This window comes from Pinus tabuliformis, chromosome 1_1 (assembly GCF_031772625.1).
Source record: "Pinus tabuliformis cultivar Carrire ecotype Pingquan chromosome 1_1, CPIR1, whole genome shotgun sequence".
Taxonomy (NCBI): Eukaryota; Viridiplantae; Streptophyta; class Pinopsida; order Pinales; family Pinaceae; genus Pinus; species Pinus tabuliformis.
In genome coordinates this window covers 355226710-355247495 of record NC_142297.1, presented here as the reverse complement: position 1 = coordinate 355247495, position 20786 = coordinate 355226710, and positions in this window count along the sequence as shown.

Sequence of the window (20786 nt, the reverse complement as noted above, 5' to 3'; positions counted from 1 at the left end):
TATTTTTACGATGCCGACACTACAAAATACGACTCAATCCAAAAAAATGTGTGTTTTGTGTTGGTTCTGGTTGTTTGCTTGGTTTCATAGTGTCTAAGGAAGGAATTCGACTTGACCCACTTAAGGTTCAGGCAATTCTTGACTATTCTCCACCTTCCAATCTACTACAATTACAGAGACTCCAAGGGAAGGCTAACTTTCTAAGGAGGTTCATTCCCAATTATGTTGAAATGGCTAAAGGATTTACTCGTCTTTTGAGAAAGGGGATACCCTTCCATTGGGATCAGGTTGCACAAGCTTCCTTTGATGCTCTTAAAGATACCTTGATTAGAGCCTCATTAATGTATTCCCTGAATTATCAAAACGACTACTTCTTGTATCTCGCCGCTATAGATACAACCAATGGAAGGGTTTTAGTCCAGGAAGAAGATGGGATTGAACATCCAATATATTATTTGAGCCAAAATCTCAATGATACAAAAGTTAAGTACTCTTATGTCAAAAAGTTAGCTCTGGTTGTTGTTCAAGCTGTACAGAGATTTTGCCACTATATCCTGCTCCGAAAGACCACTGTCATTTCGGATTGCAACACTATGACATATATTTTGTCACGCTAATTTCTGGGGGTGAAATACTCAAAATGGATCATCATTTTGCAGGAATTTGATTTGGAATTCATCAAAACCAAATCAAAGAAAAATCTAGTTGTCGTCGAGATTCTTTGCGACCTTCCCTCGAATACCATTGATTCAACATCAGAACCACCAATTCTAGATGAGTCTCTATTCCTCATTTCCTCATCTAACTCGTGGTATGGAGATATATTGATTTATCTCCAGACCCAAACTTTCAAGCCCAATACCTCTCGCTTGCAACAGCGACGTATCTGATACCAAGCCAAAGATTATCTGATCATTGGCAACACTCTTTACCATCGTGGTATCGATACGATTTTACGGAGGTGCCTCACACATAAGGAAGTCGAGAAAGTTTTGAATGATTTTCATTCAGGTGATTTTGGTAGACACTTATCTAGTTATGCTACCGCATAGAGGATTCTTTGTGCTAGTTACTTCTGGCCTACCATATTCAAAGATTGCACTATTGCAGCCAGAAGTTGTCATGCATGTCAGATTACCACCTGCACCATTGCATCATGTCGTCATTGTTGGACCATTCACCAATTGGGGCATTGACTTCATGACATGTAACCATCACTCGGTCGGGGGGCATGGGTACATTATAGTCGTCGTTGACTATTTCACAAAATGGGCCAAGGCGATGCCTACATTAAACAACAGTGGTAAGAAGGATGCACTTTTCTTTTTCAACCACGTGGTTGCCCGGTTTGGTGTACCACAGGCTATAGTTACAGATCATTGGTCGCATTTTCGCAATCACATGATGACTGAGTTAACTGTCAAGTTAGGACTTTCACATGATAGTTATACTCCTTATCCACAGGCTAATGGACAAGTTGAGGCCATCAATAAAGTCCTGAAGCGAATGCTTCAAAGAATGATAGGGGTTCATAAATGAAACTGGCATTTAATCCTGCACTCTGCTTTGTGGGCATATCGAACCTTGGTAATAAATGCAACTGGATTCACACCCTTTCCATTGGTGTATGGTCTAGAGGCAATCTTGCCTATACAATGTGAAAGTTCATCTCTTAAACTCGCAATTGACCTATTACCCAACACTTCTAATGAAAAAGTGCATTTCTTAGAACTCATCCATCTGGATGAAATCCATCGTGAAGCCGCATTGGCTAATGAAACACAAGAAACGAATCAAGGTGTAATACGACATAAATGTCAAGCCTCGCATTTTCTTAGAAGGAGACCTGGTCTTGATTTATGACCAGGAAGCTGATAAACTAGGAGCAGGAAAATATGAACCATTATGGATGGGCACTTACATTGTTAAGCATGCTTTGGCAAAAGGTGCCTACGAGTTTGTGGATTATGATGGAATTCCATTGTCACAGACCTGAAATGGGTTGTATCTCAAACGTTACTATGCTTAATTGAGTGTAGTAAAATCATTGTATATATGCTTTAATTGCATGTGTGTGTAAGTGTGTATTTTAGAATTTTTATGAGTTTAAGTAATCCACTTTGCATTTGTTGCAGATGTCAAAATCTTTGGAACCATTTTGTTGGTTACGCAGATGGTGCTAGTCATAGTACGCAGAACATATCTTCTGCAGCATGGGCCATTTTCACTCCAAGTGGCAAGTTAGTGAGTTTTCAAGGGATTTGTATCGGTTGTTCTACGAACAATATTGCTGAGTATAGTGCATTGATCGAACTTCTCTCTGATGCCATTTCACTTGGCATTTTTCGAATCATCATTAGGCAAGACTCACAACTCATCGTACTGCAACTAACAAACGTGTATACCGTCCGAAACCCAACAATTCTTTGTATGTTCCTTAGAGTTCCTCTTTTGGAAAGACATTTTGAGTACATTCAATATCAACATATTTCCAGAAACTTTAACACATTAACTGATTCATTGGTGAACTATGTGTTAAATAGACATTTGCGACACATGTAAAAGTAAATTTTCAATTCACATCATTAGTTGAATCGGATTGCACATAACCATATATAAAAACTCTGAATGTAAAAAATAGATAGATGTTTTAAAGTTTTTACAAAATTTGTGTCCAAGACATGTTTGGTCATCTAACCTAAAAATTCAAAATGCATACAAAAATCATCCTAAGTAGACCTAGTGATGCTCATGATAATAGATCACAGCCTAAGCTATCATGTGCAATAGCTGCATCCAACGGCCAGGAACACCAATAGTATGGCGTTGCAGCCTCATAGGTAACTCCTTGATCTAGATATTCAGAATACCAAGGGTTAACCCCTCTACATGATCCTGCAACTCTGCTAGTGTCTCGGTCAAATCCAAATCCTGGAGAACTACCTTCCCGACATTTCTCTGCACTGGTTCAATTGCCTCCTGTTGGTTTCCCATAGGTCAAATAGTACCAACATCTATATGTATGAGAATGATTTTAGTTTATTCTTGGAAACAACAAAAACATAAAAACATGTAGAAACTTAAAAATCAAAAAAACATTTGGTCAAAAACAATTTACCTATAGCACCCCATTGAGCGCCCACCAATAAACTCAACTCTGGATCTCCACGAAAATCCATCCCTACGTATGGATGCTCCTTGATGATAATGTGTTGTTTATCGAGCTAACTGAAGAATGCAGTACAAAATGTAATCGATGATTGTTTAGCATGTATAGCCATCAATTCGACCAACCTCTGTAACTATGGATATTTAGGACCAGCTACACCTAGTGTTACATGATGAGGTTGCATCAATGGAATTCTCTCTAAGTTGAAAGCGATTAAGAGCGATCCATAGCTAAAATTCTTCTTCTTACTGCTCTTTACCTTTGTCATTTTCTCTTTCAATGAAGAAAGTATGGCCTCACACCAGTTGAATGTAGTTGGCTCAAGACACTCAAGTGCATACTGCATGTATGATCTGTTCGCCAAATGAAGTGTCACACTGCCTGCTAACTTTGTGATAGTGAAAAGGATTGTTCTCAAAGGAAAATCACGAATATATTTGATGATTATATTTCTATCTTTGCTAGGCTATGTACCTGGCCGACAGAATTGTCGAACATAGTCCTTCACTGATTCACCCCCACAAGAAGAGCCTAAAAGAGAAATGGGGGCACCACATCTCGACAACCTTGTAAGAAAGTAAACATCATCGATCATAATAGGGACCACTTTGTCCCTTATGTGAAAAGCCTCATCCATTGGATTCCATGCAGTAACTAGGAACTACAATAGTTCTAATTATTGCGTCATCTAGGACAGCCTGAAGTATTTGAGCAACCCAGAGTTTCTGAGGGCCTCAACAGTACCCGGATCATTTAGGGAAACCATGCCTTTTTTTTCATGCTCTCTTTCTCACCAGGTAATAGACATTCTAATTCAATGAAAGCCTAAAATCAAACCATAATCTTAGTTAGGATCCATTTCATGCAAAAAACTAGAGAAAGTTTAGGCCAAACAAGTGAAACAAATTTATAAAACTCGCCCAGCGTAGGCTCGGCAAGGAGAAAGTGTGTTGCAGAGAAGCTACCCTTCTGTTTGGGTGCTATGCAGCACAGTTTTCGACATGGAAGGTTGCACTGATCCCAGGGAAAAATATTATAACCCCAGGGGCCATAAAAACCCAAAAAATTTGCCTGAAACTGTAAAAGAATGACATGAAAAGAAAGAGGAGGGTTAGATCTTTCACCTGGTCCGAATGGCACGAGAAATGATCCACAGAATCTCTCGCAATGAGCTATTGAAGATCAAGGTAAAAAGCAGGGTCAGAGCACAAACTGAATGGTAAATATCAAATGGTGAAAATGACATGGTAAATTCTTTTTTATGTTTATTTCATGACCATTAAATGAGTAAACTTTAGTATTTACCTATTTTTACCAATGAAACAGGTATGTTTGATCCGTTTGGTGTTGCTTTGAACAGATTTACAGCTGAATTACAGAATTTGACGTGCACGATCATGAATTGTACTTTGACCATAGTGCATACTTTTATCTCTTTTTCGAGCTCTGTTAAACATCGAAAGAGGAACCCCCTTGGAGTCCTCTTTAAGCTCTTTTCAGATTCTCGAAATATGAAAATATTGTCGATCGCTTGTCCTTTTCAGCTCGTTAACGGATTCGAAACATCTATTCAGTATAAGTTTAACCCTTTTCTGGACTGAGATAGATTATTTACGAAAAAGGAATACGTTGATCGAACATGGTCAATAGGTTCTCTCTTGTATTATTTTGCACTTTTCGGACTTGAGAGACAAATCTATCAAAAAAAACTTGTGGATTTTTCTTTTTGTCCCTTTTCAAACTCTCTAAACATGAAAAGGACCGAGTTATCATTGTCGTTAAAACATCAAATAGCGACAAACTTGTCTATCATTACAAGACCGAGTTTCACCTTCGCTAGACTCGTTAAAACATCACATAGCGATGGATTCACCCTAAGGTTGGAATTATATAACAAGCATATGTTATCCTCCTCAAGCTTGATAAAAACTAAAGAGGTACTAGTAAACAATGACTAGGGAAAATGGGAAAAGGGGTGAACCACTTTATGGCAGCACGTCGCTCTTGAACATGACACTGTCACTTCATCACTGTGACTACTTGGGTTGGGTTATCTGCTTGATGGTCATCATACCTTGGTTTATCATACCATCCATTACTTTGGTTTTGGGTCAATGTTGCCAATTCATTCAATTTCGTCAACATATTCAAGAGAAGTCACTTAGTTAAATTCATCCTTACTAATACTCATAAACCTTCATTTTCATGATCGCCATTCCTGAACCTTGTGTTTTCAGTCACATTCTGTCTCCAAAAGTCATTACACTCATTTCGTGTCGTTGATGTGGGATACATCAAGGCCCTCCTACTACGAGCTGCTTCTTGTCGACATTAGCACATTATCCAAGAAGTTGACTTAGAAACACCCTTTTGGTACCTTGAGGCTTGCATACATCAATGGCAACTTTCTCGCTTCCGGCAATAAGTTGACTTCACTGGCCTTCGACTAAAATAATTTGTATGGGGTTCAACATCAAAACATTTACTCACATTATGCAAAATGTACTGCAGTACTTTAAGGATCATTATCATTATCAGTGATTTCTCTCACGTCTGTTAATGGCTTACATCATTTGCTGGTAATCAGGCGGTGTCTTCCCATGTTCGACTTTAGATCACATATTGACATGGTTAGACTCGTACTTGAGCGAATGATTGAATGAGATAGAAGACCCCAAATCTAGTTTCATCCATCCCAGCTGGGATTTCAAGATAGTACTAAATCATTTGTACAATGGATTCACACTAATGGTCATCCCATCTATGTACTTGTAATAAAAGTTTATATGTTGAACATGGGTATGCCTTCCCTCAGCAATTCATGAAAAATCCAAAATATCATGATGTTATGTATTGTAATTGATGCAGGTCTACTTAATAAAGTTGTTTACACGATTTCCCATATTCTTGTCTTTACTATGGTGATTATATATGTAAGTTCTTTCGATTCCATTTGCTTACAGTAGATAGATCTCTTGCTTTGATTGGTTTTTTTCCTTTGTTTATGATTGCAGGTACTTATCGAGCGGATTCAGTTCGAGAAGGAGCAATGGGAGCTATTCAAAGGAGACAAAGGGAAGCAAAAGATAACAAGTAGGTCCCTTGTCTTATTTATCTTCTATAGAAAAAGGTTGAACTTTTTAAATCTATTGTTCTAAGTGTAGCTACCCACTTAAGGAAGTTTTGTTTATCCGTAGATGCAAAATTCCACATAACAACAAGCCAAGGACTAACCCACTTTCCCAGGATTTGCCACTAGTAACGTATTAAATAAATTTAATTTATCACTTTCGACATACACATTTTCACAATAAAACCTTGGTTTAGTTTACAATTTATTCACTGGAATAAATTATTCACTTATACAGGCCCCAATATTTCAGACCCCTTTTCATTTCCTATATTAGTAGTATTATTCCTACTAAAGCATTACATTGTTAATATATCATCATACTAAGAGAAATTATAGAATTTATTTAAGGGTACTTCTCTGAATCATAGTCGGTTTTGTCAACCACGAACCCCAATCATTGGGTGAACGATGCTCCACTCAACCTTGAGACCAGTCTTTTCTTGATGCGTCTCCCCTCGATCTCACCTCGGACCCAGAGTAGATTACAAGGTAGAACCAAGCTATCTGATCATAACCAAACTTAGCTAATTTTAAGGTCCGAGCTTCCAAGTTCTTGACCAACTCCAGAGTATTTTCTTTTTCAGTCGAAGTTTTCCTTCTGAGCACTCTCCTTTCCTGCCTCAGGTTCCAATTATCTTCTCGACTTTCTCATCAGGAGTTTTTTTGTTCTCCCGTGGAGAGCTTGGGTAGGTAACTACCTCACCCTTAATTGCCCAACTACCTAGGGTGGGTTTTTCTCTAGCATCATTCCCTTCATAATTCACAGAAAACATCACGCATAAAACATTATGCACACTAACATAAGACCCAAATATAATTGTATATACATATGTGTCAATTTATAGTTTCAGCCTTCGTAGCACATAATAAAAAAAACAGCATTCTTCCACTGCAGTAAATAGTAAATTAATATTTACGAAGGTTACCAAGGGTCATGATTGCCCCCCCCTTAAGTGAAACATCGTCTCGTGTTTCCTACATTCATAATAGGCTAGGGTACGCTTCTTTCATAAGTTGCTCATCCTCCCAAGTAGCCTCCTCTAGGCTAAAGTGTTGCCACTACACCTTAAACTGGATGATAACTTGTTTCCACAACATTACTTCTCTCCAATCTATGATGCATAGGGGTTCAACTAGAAACTCTCTCTCTGGATCGACCTATACCCACAACCATGAACCATTGTTAGTCTTTGTCTCTAACATTAGCAATAAATTTACATAGATACACATCTTGAAAATTAATTACCTGTATATCTTTTCAATCAATGATATGTTTAGGATCATAAATATAATGTTTTAATAATGAAACATGAAACACGTTATGAACTCGTATGTGGTCGGGCAAAGCTAATTGGTATGCCACTGGTCCTACCTTGATAAGATCTGGAAAGGACCACAGAATCAGGGTGTCATATTATCATAGCTTCCCCAACGCAAAGCACTCCTCTTAGGCTTCACACTTACATACACGTGGTCTCCTACTTGGAATTCCTGAAAAATTCATTTTTTGTCAAGATATATTTTCTGGTGGTCTTAGGCGACTTTTAAATTCATCCTTACCTTCTTCATTGCTTCATCCATTTCTTTTAACATATTGAGTACTAACATCAATTTATCCTCTAGACCACTCCAATTAATGGGTGTTTGGCATCTACGTCCATACAACACTTCAAAGGGACTCATCTTTAGGGAGGTGTGATAACTATTATTATAGGAGAATTCCACCAAGTGGATGCAGTCTTCCAATTTAGTCGATTATTGCATAACATACATTCTTAACATGTCTTTGAGTACCTTATTTACTCGTTCAGTCTGACCAACTATCTGAGGATGGTACGCAATGCTAAAATTTGTGTACCTATTCCCTCAAACAAAGCCTTCTAGAATGCATAAGTAAATTTGACATCCCTGTTAGAAATTACTACTCTTGGTATTCCATGCAACCTGAAAATATCTTCCATAAATACGTTGGCAATTTGGATTGTTTTATAAGTATATTGTACTAGGATAAAGTGTGCAAACTTACTCAGTTTATCCACTACTACCACTATAGAATCATTTTGTTTCTTAGTCTTAGGTAGACCAGTAATAAAATTAAGCGTGATAACTCCCATATCCATTCAAGAATGGGTAATGTATGAAGCAACCCAACTAGACGTTGGCGTTCTGTCTTCACCTGTTGGTATTCTAAACATCTAGCCAGATATTTGTCCACTTCTTTCTTCATACTTTACCAAAGATATTATTTTCTTAAAGCAGTGATTATCTTCTGATAGCATGGATGGGTTGTATAAGGACTTTTACGATATTGATCTAGGATAACATGTTTAATACTTACTTGATTGGGCACGTACATTTGACCCCCTTTTATTAACAAGTTTTCAGCATTTATCTCATATTTGAGTCTTTGTTCACTGTTATTTGGGTCCTTTTCCTATTGCAACAAGAATTGATACTAAGGATCAGCTTTAGCATCTTCTAAGATCTGCTCTTTAAAAACATTTTCTGTTTTACATAACAAAATTTCATAAACACAGTTCACTTTCCTACTCAAAGCATCTGCCATGCGATTTTCTCTACCTTCAAATGTTTAATCTCAAATTCGAACTGACTTAAAAATTCAATCTAGCGCTTGTCAAGAATTCATAGTAGGTTGCTTGAAGTTATCAGTTAAACTATTGTGATCAATCATAAGTGTGAATATTTTCCCAAGCAAATAATGTCGCCACATTTTTAAGACGTGGATTATAGTTGTTAATTCTAAGTCATATTCTAAATACTTATGTTCATGTTCTTTTAGTTTTCAGGACTCATAGACCACAACCTTGGCTTCTTGCATTAGTAATCCCCCCACACCCTCCTTGCAAGCATCAATACAAAGAGTAAATTCCTTGCTTGGGTCAACAATCCTTAAAATAGGAGTAGTGGTAAGCAAGTGTTTTAATTGGTCAAAGCTATTTTGACATTCCAAAATCCATTTAAAGGTTCTTCCTTTCTTTTCCAGACAAGTAATGGGATAGGCTACTTTTGAAAAGCCCTCGATAAACCACCTATAATAATGAGCCAAACCCATAAATGATCTTATATCAGCTATGTTTTTAGGTATAGGCCATTCCATTATGGCTTTTATCTTCTCTGGATCAACTGTTATTCCATCCTTAGTAATAACATGGCCTAAGTATTGAATATGTTCCTTGAAAAACTCACACTTGTTGTATTTTGCATACAATTGATGCTCCCTCAAGGTCTGTAAGACAATATGCAAATGTTTTTTGTGTTCTTCCATATTCTTGGAGTAAACAAGAATATCATCTATAAAAATCAACACAAATTTATCCAATTACTGATGAAATATATTGTTCATGAGATACATGAACGGCGTTGGAGCATTGGTCAACCCAAAGGGAAACTCCACAAACTCATAATGCCCACAGTGAGTCCTAAAGGTTGTTTTTGTTTTGTCGAGATGCAGCGTCTATATCTTTGCGACTTTATTTTAAAGAAGCTTTTTCAAAGCACCTTTAAAATCTAGTAAGAAAATAGAAAAAGGCTTTAGGCACCTGGTTTGATAGTCAAAATTGTGAAAAATGTGACTTGCGCTTAATAGATGTTCTTGGTTGCCGTTGTTTTTTCATATTTCCAATTTCAATCGATTTTGTTTATTGTACTTTTGTGGAGTTTGATCCTTGTTTATATGGCTCTGGCAGCAATTACCTCGAGGTAAAAGGTTAACTGAGTTTCCTGGAATTATTCCACAACTGGTAAACTAAAATTTAAAATTTTAGTGTTATAATCATGAATTTAATGTTAAAAATAGATTTAGCATTATCATTATTTTAATATTAAAAGATAGATTCCACATTATTACTATTTTAATACTAAAAATAATTTTAGCATTATTTTTAGGATTGAACTTTGAAATTAGTGTTTTTAATTAGAATTCAAATAAAATAATATTTTCATTGTGACATAATTTTAATTGGAATTTATATATATATATTTTTAGGATTGAACTTTGAAATTAGTGTTTTTAATTAGAATTCAAATAAAATAATATTTTCATTGTGACATAATTTTAATTGGAATTTATATATATATATATATATATATATATATATATATATATTTGAAAGTAGTTATTTCAATTTTATATGTTATGGTATAGAATATAATTATTATAATTTCTAAATTTTATTTTATATTTATATTTATTTCACATTTTTATAAATTTGTTAAATAAATTTTATAAATATAAAAATTTTATATTCACATTTATTTTACAGTTTATAGATTTGTTAAATAAATTTTATATTTTTATAAACTTTTCAATAAATTAAAAAAAAAAAACAAAAAAAACAAAAAAATTTTTAATTATACCAAATAAAATTATACACCATTTTTTTTAATTTCAAAGTTTTCCTAACCTAAATATTTCAAGATTTTAGATAAAAGCAGTGTAAAGATATTTATTATTTTGTACAATCCACACCATTGTAAAGGTGGTCATTTGATTTCTTTTCAAATCATGAAAGGTAAAGTAAAAGACCAACTTTTCCAGTATTCCAAAAATTTTAATATAATATTTTTGAAAGAATATAATGAATTAATTTAAAATAGAAAACTAGGTAACATGTCTATTATTTTTATATCACTTCATTCTTTAACCTTTGAACCAAGTGGTCCGTTAAAATTCTAACAACTTACGCAACAAACTCTTTTAAATATTGATAGTTTTATCATATTGTGACCATATAGATGTATGTATTTTAAATTTTAAAATTTCATATATATTGAACGCAATTAGGTAATGCACATTTCCTTTCCTTTAGATGTATTAATTTCATTGTATAATCCACCACATATTTAATAATATTAATAACAAATATTCAAATTAATTCATTAAATTCTATATAATCTAAATGGTGTGGTTTTTAAAATATATATATATATATATATATATGATATGATATGATATGATATGATATGATATGTGATTTATTCTAAAATGATATTATTTAAAAAATAAAATAAAAAATAAAAAATATTGTTTGGTTTTTTTGGTTGGTTAGTTTGTTTTTTTTTGTTTTAATTACCAAATATTGTATTTAATTTTGGTTATATATACAAGAGTTAAATTCTTTGATCAAGGTGCGAGCTGGATTTTATGGGTACATTTTGACTCACTATCTAATATGTAGATCTCAAGAAAATCTTATGGCATCCTCTACATGCACGCAACACTTGGAGAGGTGGTGTTGTGCATGCGAGGGTTTAATGCCGACCTAGACAGTGGCTTAGGCATTAACAAGGTGGTGAAGGTAAGTTTTCCCTCTGTCGAGTCTGGTAAGTTGGTATGTGTGTTTCGTTCGTTGGGTTTCTCGTTTGGGCTACTCATCGTACTAGGGAAAGCATTGGCTCAATCTCCTCCTGTTCAAGGTCTCTGTCACGGGTATGTCTCCACTCCTAATTTTGTTATCCTTGCATCTATGGATCACCATCTTTGTCTGCAGGTATCTAGGGCGAATGAAAAAGTGTTAGTTGGGGGAGGGGAATGGAAAATGATTTCTCTAGAATGCGGCATGGTTGGGTCAATTATGTTTGTCGAGTCTCTAGTCTAATGTGTCCCTATGTCAATGCTTTATGGAATTTGGCTATATCGCATGGGTTTACATGGGGTTTGGCCTACGGGCCGCTCAAGGTTTCGCTGCGCTCCCTACCTCTGATATGCTGGATTTGTTAAGGTTTTGGTTTATGGACAACCCTGTTTGCTTAATGCAGGCCTTGATTATTTAAGGTTTTGGTTTATGGACAATTACGTTTGTAATTATTGGCCTAGTTTTAGTGGCCATAGTGTCATGGTCTCATCTAAGCTGTGTGAAGTGTCTCGAGCAAACCGTGTTCCCGTGTTAATGGTATCTGGAATTTGGTTACGACGTGCGGTTTTTCGTGGGACCTAGCATAGGGGCAACTCAAGGTTTTACTATTCTTTCTATCTCTGATGCATATGTTTCTTGCTTGACCTAGCTATAGATGGGCTTGACCTGGATCCTTCTGGATTTTTTCCAGTCGACAATTCAGTTTGTAATTATAGGCCCGATCATTATGGGCACAGTTGGAGCAATGGAAGGCTCGAGACCATAACTCTATGTTGGTTGTCTTTCAACAACAAGCTCTTGATTTAGATCCTTATTTTCTTGGTCTCTTATACAATTTCGTTGGCAGGTGTCCAAGGTTGGAGCGACCCCCAACAATCTCTTGCTCTGGAGTCTAGATTTTGTTTGGGTCAGCTTCCAGATATAGAGATGGTCAATTATTCAACTTGCAGGTGCATCAAAATTGTTCACAAGTTGGACGAATGAATGGACAGAAGCAATGAGTAATGTATGACACCATCGATTAGTGCGACCTTCAAATGTGAGGGTGAGTAATCTAGACATGACATCCTTACAATGTATTCCATTAGAAAAGAAAAAATAGACAACTTGAAATATATGTTCATGGAGAGTTAATTCACCCTAACCATCAAACTTAAATTAGGACAGGTTACGAATAACTTCCACATGGATGGTAAGATTAATATTTTTAGAAAAGCATCTGGGGATTATGATTTTGGGAATAGTCATTTTGAATAAGAGATTCAAAGCAGACTCAACGGACACAGTTGGTTGTTTGGCCCTCCTTCTAGCGCCATTTTGTTGACGGTATTGGAAATGCATCAACTAAGGGGGTCTCCCCAATGTGAAGTCCCAATTAGACCTCACACAGTTTGGAATAGGATCTCCATCCAGAGTATCGGTTCGGTTTCCAGGTATTCTTATAGATCTACCTTGGCTCTAACTATCAACAAGAGAGAGAGGTGCACATATAACTTTGAAAATCAAGTAAGCGTGCATGGCGAGTGTTTGGTTGTAACTGTGTCAAGGTTCTTCTACCACGGAGGGAGAAAAGAAAATGAGCCTCTAGGATAGAGGTAATAATACCACCCTATTAGAGACACATGCAACCAATAGGATCCGTCAAACATCGAGCGGAATAGTCCACAAAGATGTGACAACCATTACAACCAATCAACAAGAAATATTTGTCTAGTATCTAGCGGAATAGTCCACAAGGATGTGACATCAATAACAACCATTACAACACATTCTCAATATGATAAGTACTCAAATAACCGAAATAGTTCAACTACTTTAACACATGTTAAAACAAACATGAACTATAAACATTCACAATAGTATTATAAATATTCATAATCCATGCATGAAGAACGTGTTGGCCATCAGGCTTAATATAGTAATAAAAAGTTCATGGAAACATGTATATAATGAACACCACTAGCACCAATAGTGGAGCGTTGTAGCCACTCCTTGCTCCCCAAAATAATTATTGTGTCTCTCTAATGCCTTGTAGGATGAGCCAAGGTGAAAAGTCCTTTTCTCATACAATGAGGGTGTATATATAACCAAGAGGTGATGCTTCACCTTCCTTGTGACTCTTTGACTACCACCATCACTGTTTGACTTCCTATGACTCTTCGAATTTACATGACTCTTCGTATTCTAAATGTGTCTTGTTATCACTTACAGCGAAATTGTTTGAATCGTGACAAATGATGTCAAAAGAAGGAAAAATAGTGAGAAGCTTGTATTCATCTTCCAAGCTACAGAAGGAATCAATGCCTACATCAGACCCTCTCTAGAAGAAAGTGTTCTGAACAAGATTTCCAACAATATTTGTAAGTCCAAAATTGGACTCCTGGATCAAAAGATATGGTTTATTGAAGTTCAAGGATTGAAACCTTAGGAAGGAATATCGAAGGTCTGATATATCGAAGATCACATATCGGAGGTCCAGAGATATGGACGATCGCAACATCGAAGCATTAGGCATATCGGTGATCGCATATCAGAGGTCTAGAGAAACGGCACATCGCAACATCACAGTGAAGCATATCAGCAATCGAAGAATCAGAACTTCTGAACATGAGGACCTTTTAAAAAGTTGTGATATGGATGAAGCATCGATAGTGTTAAAAACCGTCAAGAATGTCGTTAAAGGATTAACAAAGGATTTCATCGCAAAAGCAAAGGTGGGTGAGACCTTTTCTCTCTCCTCTAGCAAGACACATGGCCACATATGATTGGTTCTGATAAATATACAGTGGCATATGACGTCAACATGATGTGGTGGTACAGAAGGACACGTGGCAGGAAGTTTTGGCATTTAGAGGGGGCTTGAGGGTAAAAATATGGGTGACACGTGTCACCACTCATGAGGTGCCACGTGGAGTGATGATTTCATATTAGAGATTTCTTATTGGAGGTTTAAGATGTCAGCACTTTGTAACACTTGATACTTGAAAATTTTCCAATAAGGGGGCTCTGATATTGGGCTGGCACCATGGTCGCAAAGACTCAAAGAACCAAGGGTGCTAAGCACTTAACAAAGGAAAAATAGTCCCCCGGCAGGAACAAAACGCTCTAGCAACTCAAGGCTAAGTGACAAGTCATGACCCTTGGTCTTTGGTGAGAAATGCAGGAAGGGCTAAATAGAAGGAGCTTGTCATATCAGAGGTCGACAATCAAAAGATTAGAATACTACACCATTATGAAGATTGCGATATGGAATTTCTCCGATAAGCACAATACAAAGTGTTAAAGGCGTATGGGTCAGATACTACAAGATTGAATGCGGGAACAAACGAGTTGGTCTCAGGAGTAATGGCAACTGTCAAATATCGTTGATTCAAGGAAGCAAGGACTGTGATCTGCAGGAAAGAGTGTTGGGTCTGCCTTGAAGTGACACAAGCCATCTCTATGCTTTGAAACACGTCTTCACTGAGATAAATGGAGGTATGGGACTCAGGAAGAAGTGTTTAGGTCACCTGAGAATTAATTTCTTAGCACGTATCTCCATGCAGTTAGGCAATGAAAGACTACCAGGTCGATCTCAGTTTCTGCACTGTGACAAGTAACCAACAATTGATCACTCCTAGCTCCAGAAAGTGGGGAATTAAAGTAATTAAGGTTAAAATTAAGGATGAAATTTCCGAGTAACAGAGGAGGAATTTCATGGCAAAGGTGTGGCCTGATCAGAGGTGATCACAGGAATTGGCATGGAGATATTTTGTTATGATCGTCATTCATTTTTCTCGTGTTTTTTATTTTGTACTTTGTTGAATTTTAAAGAATCAATCAAATATGTTGTAATGAGACAACTAGTCGTTCAAACAGCTGGAGCTCGGCTAAGATATTTTGTAAGTGCTTTTCAAATCTCCCCTCTCCTTATAAATAGAGGGAAGAAACACTTAAACAAGGTTCAGAATTTTTGAAAAGAACTCTTGGAAAGTGCCTTTTCCTGTTTTCATAAAGACAATGTTATGAATCTTGATGTATGTATGTTTCTCAGAAGATTAATATGAGATTTATGGTGATTCCAACTTATTGGATTGTAGTATGTTCATCTCCCTTTGTGTTTTCATATATGTTAAATATTCTTCTCAGATTTCATGTCACGTAGCTACTAGACATATTTCTCATTAGATGCAGATTCATTTCGATCAAGTTATTGATGGAAAATGCTTGTATAAGATTCATTTTGATCAAGTTATTGATGGATAATGCATGTATTTATGTGGAAATTAAGTCTTTAAAAATCGCTCCATGTATCTTAGCATTCCATAATCATTCCCTTTTTCTCATTTCTCCCTAAATATAGATATATAGAATTCTTAAATTTTAAGCTTTGTATGATGGATTTCTCCTCTATTGTCTTCTACCATTACATCTGTCTTAACAACTGATTTGATGCAAGCTCTCAATCTGATTTGGCCACCACTGACCGAGGATCATTTCCTGTGTATTCCTGTGTGTACGTTGGTTCATACATTATATCTGTATGAATGGTTCTGAATCAACATTATTTGAATTGCATGTAAAAACTATGGTGTTATAAGTCTGTAAGATAAATTTGATCTCTCTAATTAAGATTTCATAGGCACTGGTCTCCTATCAACCCAAAGGTTGTCTCTAGGAGTGAAAATATATTTTTGGCGTCGTTGCTTGGGAACGAATCTAGATATTTTTCCCTGGGTATGACAATTTTTACAATCCCTTTGTGAGGCAAACAAGGGAAGTGTGGGTTGAATATCTCTCACATTGGTGACTCCACTGTTTGAATCTTATTGCAAACACCCTGGTGACTCCACTATCTATATCCTTATTTGGTCATCCTGACTTTCAAGAGTCCTCATACTCGCTCTAATGCTAAACAAAAAAAAAATCCCCTACATTTGAACTTGATATCACTCAACTAAAGGGGTTTTAAAAATGACTATTCGTGCATTCTTGGCCAACAAATTTGCGCCACTAGATTTTTATTTTGTTGCTAGTTATCCCCATCATGTCCCTTCATTTCATGAACGGTATACCTATTTTCCTAGATTTAGTGGAAAAACAGATAGAAGGTCGAACCAGCACCTCAAGGATTTTCATGAATGCATGGAACAATTGGGTTTTTTTTTTTGAAGATGTGAAAATGAAAGTGTTCATATATCTTAAGATGAAGATGCTAGAGTTTGGTACAGAACAATACCTCATGGCATCATATCTTCCTTAAAGAGCTTTCACATAGAATTTAATCTTTTTTTCCAAAGATTATATCCACCGGGTGCTTTGTTTGAAGATTGTTGTGCACATTTTAATGTCGAAAATATTTTTGAGATTAATGATCTTGCTGAAGATGTTTGTGGGGATCAACTCCAAGAAAACATATACTTGCATCAAGAAGCATCACCCAATGATCAAGAAAGGGAAGGAGACATTATCAAGCTACAAATAGACCCTCAAAGACCTTATTCTGCCAAATTTAATGGTTCTCATTCTTATGATTCGCATGACTCCAATGGGATGTTGAGCAATGCTAGAATACAACATTCCTAGTCATGGGAACTTACACAAAAAGAGGAGGCCCACCAGGAGGAAAATAAATAGGCTCCAGTTTATGATCCACATCCTTCAAATGGAGAACAAGTTCAAGAAGTTGATATTAAAGTTGATAAAGATTCTCTGATCTATGATTTAGATGATTCAGAGGAGGATGAGATTGTTGTAGACTTTCAAAGAGATCTGCTTACAAACAAGTGGGGAGAAGATTACCAACAACAACTCCTTCAAGAGGAGCCCATATTTGAAGAGCCAAGCAATTTCGGTGATTGATTGTTACAGAAAGATTCCTCCTTGGAAACTATTCAAGAAAGGGAGACAACCATAAATTTTTCTCATCAGTTCCATGATCCAGTAGCTGACTATATGGCATATTTCTTTGGTCAGCAACCGATCTCAATTATGGGGTATGTATTAAATGTTTTACCTCAAGATTTAAAATGGTGCATGCATGTTTTAGTTGTTGACTTTCAAGAGAACAATGGCATAAGGTCTAGTACTCAGATGTTGGGTTGGTATCATTGGAAGGTTGACCTCACTTGGGTGAATTGAGCCCTATGCATAAGCAGGAGTTGTATATAAATAAGCTCACTATGTGAGTGTTTAATTTCCAGTTTTTAGAGTTTGTAGTTCTACATTTCATTTTTATGAGGAAAGGACTCCCAACAAATAAAGTTCCATGGAGATTTTCTAGTTTTATAGGTTCAATATATTTTTGACTCCATGCCCAATGGTGAAGGCTATGTTGGGTTGTGTTATATTTTTTCCATGACTAGCGCAGTGGGGGTGTCACAGGGGGTTTGAGGGGGACAGTTAGCCCCCCTCTACAGGGGTTGCCCCCGAGGAATTTTTTTTTGGACCCTATATTAGGTGGGTGGACTTACTTATGGTTTTGTGCATGGTTTCCGCACATGGTTTTGGGCGTGATGGTTTTCGGTCCATGGTATTGGATGCTTCAGCATGTATATATATGTATTGTAACATTAAAAGGAACATAATGAAAAATCAATCTTGTAGTCCCGATTTTGGGATCCAGGGGAAAATCTTTGTGTATATTTGTTTTATGTGTTTTTCTCTCTCTATTATTTATTTTCTGTGTTTTAGAATTCGTATGCAGATAATTTCTATATGGGGTTAAGACCTACAAGCTACTAGTCATAGGTTCTCAGCACCTTGCCAGTAAGGCACTATCCCCAATTGGAGCCAATGTTATCACTTACTCCAAAATTGTTTGAATGGTGCCAAATGATGTCAAAAGAATGAAAAATAGCAGAGAAGCTTGCAGACATCTTCCAAGTCGCATAACGACTCAATGCCTACATCAGACCCTCTCTAGAAGAAATTTCTCTGAACAAGATTTCCAATGATATGTGGAAGTCCAAAAATGGACTCCTAGATCAAAAGATATGGTCTGATGAAGTTCAAGGATTGAAGCCTTAGGAAGGAATGTCAGAGGTTCGATATATTGGAGATCGCATATCGGAGGTCCATAGATATTGGTGATTGCAACATCATAGCATCAGGCATATCGGCGATTGCAACATCAAAGCATCATGAATATCGATGATTGCATATCAGAGGTCAGGCATATCGTCGATTGCATATCGGAGGTCCAAAGATATTGGCGCATTAGAACATCATAGTCACGTATATCGATGATCAAAGAATTAGAACTTTTGAACATGAGAACCTTTTAAAAAGTTGCGATATGGGTGAAGCGTCGATAGTGTTAAAAACCATTGGGAATGTGATAAAGGATTAACAAAGTATTTCATTGCAAAACCAAAGGTGGGCAAGCCCCTTTCTCTCTCCTCTAGTGGGACACATGGCTGCATATGATTGGTTCTGATAAAGCTATAGTGGCATCTGATGTCATCACGATGTGGCAGTACAGAAGGACACGTGGCAAAAAAAATTAGCATTTTTATGGGGCCTAAGGGGACAAATCTGGGTGACACATGTCACCACTCATGAGGTGCCACATGGAGTGATGATGTCATATTAGAGATTACATATTGGAGGTTGAGGATGTCGGCACTTTGTAACACTTGATACTTGAAAAAGTTACGATAAGGGGGCTCTAATATTGGGTTGGCACCACGGTCGCAAATACTCAAAGAACCATGGGCTCTAAGCACTTAACAAAGGAAAAAATAGCCACCCAACAGGAACAAAAATGATCTAGAAACTCAAGGCTAAGAGGTAGGTCACGACCCTCAGTCCTATGGTGAGAAATGCAAAAGGGCTAAGCGAAAGGATCTCATCATATCGAAGGTCAGCAATCGAAAGATTATGATACTGCATCACTGTGAATATTGCGATATGGAAGTTCTCTTATAAGTACGGTACATAGAGTTAAAGGTGTATGGGTTGGAAGTTGCAATATTGAATGTGAGAATAGAGGAGTCGGTCTCAGGAGTAATGGCATCTGTCAAAGATCGTTGGGTCAAGGTAATAAGGACCTCGATCTGCAGGAAAGAGTGTTGGGTCTACCTTGAAGTGATACAAGCCATCTCTATGCTCCGATGCACGTCTTCAGTGACATAAATGGAGGTATGGGACTCAAGAAGCAGTGTGTAGGTCACCTAAGAATTAACTCAACATGGAGCTCCACAAAGTTAGGTAATGAAAGACTGTTAGGTTGATCTTGTTTCTTCACTATGACAAGAAACTGACAGTTGATCGCTCTCAACTCCAGAAAGTGGGGAATTCAAGAAGTTAAGGTGAAAATGACTAGTGAACCTGCCAAGTAATAGGGGAGGAATATCTTGGAAAAGTTGTGGTCTGATAAGAGGAGATCACAGGAATTGGCATGGAGATATTTTGCTATGATCATCAATCAATTTTCCCATGTTTTTTTCTTTTGTACTTTGCTGCATTTTAAAGAAGCAATCAAATATGTTGTAATCATTTTGGGCAGCAGAGCCATCCCGCACCGAGACAACTAGATGATCAGAAAAGTGGACCTCAACTGAGATATTTTGTAATTTTTGTTCAAAGCTCCCCTCTCCTTATAAATATAGGAAAGAAACACTTAAACAAGGTTAAGAATTTTTGGAAAGAACTCTTGGAAAGGGCCTTTTCCTGTTTTCATGAAGACAATGTTATGAATCTTGATGTATGTATATTTCTCAGAAGATTAATACGAGATTTATGGTGATTCCAACTTATTGGATTGTAGTATGTTCATATCCCTTTGTGTTCCATATATGTTGAATATTCTTCTCAAATTTCATGTCACATAGCTTCTAGACATATTTCTCATTAGATGTAGATTCATTTCGATCAAGTTATTGATGGAAAATGCTTGTATAAGATTCATTTCAATCGAGTTATTAATGGATAGTGCATGTATTGATGTGGAAATTAAGTCTTTAAAAATCGCTCCATGTATCTTAGCATTCCATAAACATTCCCTTTCTCTCGTTTCTCTCTAAATCTAGATATACAGAATTTTTAAGTTTAAGCTCTATATGATGGATTTCTCCTCTACTGTCTTCTACCATTACATGTGTCTTAACAATTGATTTGCTGCAAGCTC